Here is a 317-nt window from a genome sequence, read left to right as displayed (position 1 = left end):
TTTTTTTATTACCTTGTAATATGGTGATAGTTAACCACATTTTTTAGGTTAGCCATAGGTTTTGGTGCTTAACGCATTATTGACTAGAGACGTATTACTACGTCTTTTGTCACCTGAATGTTATTGACCAGGAACACATCAATACATTCTTAGAGAGTGCTACAATTAACATCACCATGTCAAGTTGCTAAAGCTTAAAACTGATCAAGGGTTCATTGTACAATCTGATTATCATTATTCACATTTTGTTAGGGTTTTGTTCTAAACTTGTGTATATTATAAATACAAGTTTATTACTATAAAAGTTTCAAAAATGA

The 317-nt window shown here is 30.3% G+C and overlaps 1 protein-coding gene across 1 annotated transcript in view; it reads right to left on the bottom strand.

Annotated features, from left to right (window-relative positions):
* LOC104980959 (THO complex subunit 2-like) overlaps positions 1-317 on the bottom strand; it is a gene marked incomplete at both ends in the record, with an annotated part of 113,276 nt that overhangs the window by 47,170 nt on the left and 65,789 nt on the right.

Source organism: Bison bison, unplaced genomic scaffold, assembly GCF_000754665.1.
Source record: "Bison bison bison isolate TAMUID 2011002044 unplaced genomic scaffold, Bison_UMD1.0 scf7180017864508, whole genome shotgun sequence".
NCBI classification, from domain to species: domain Eukaryota; kingdom Metazoa; phylum Chordata; class Mammalia; order Artiodactyla; family Bovidae; genus Bison; species Bison bison.
The sequence above is the reverse complement of the archived record's forward strand: the minus strand, read 5'-3'. Positions and strand labels throughout refer to the sequence as shown.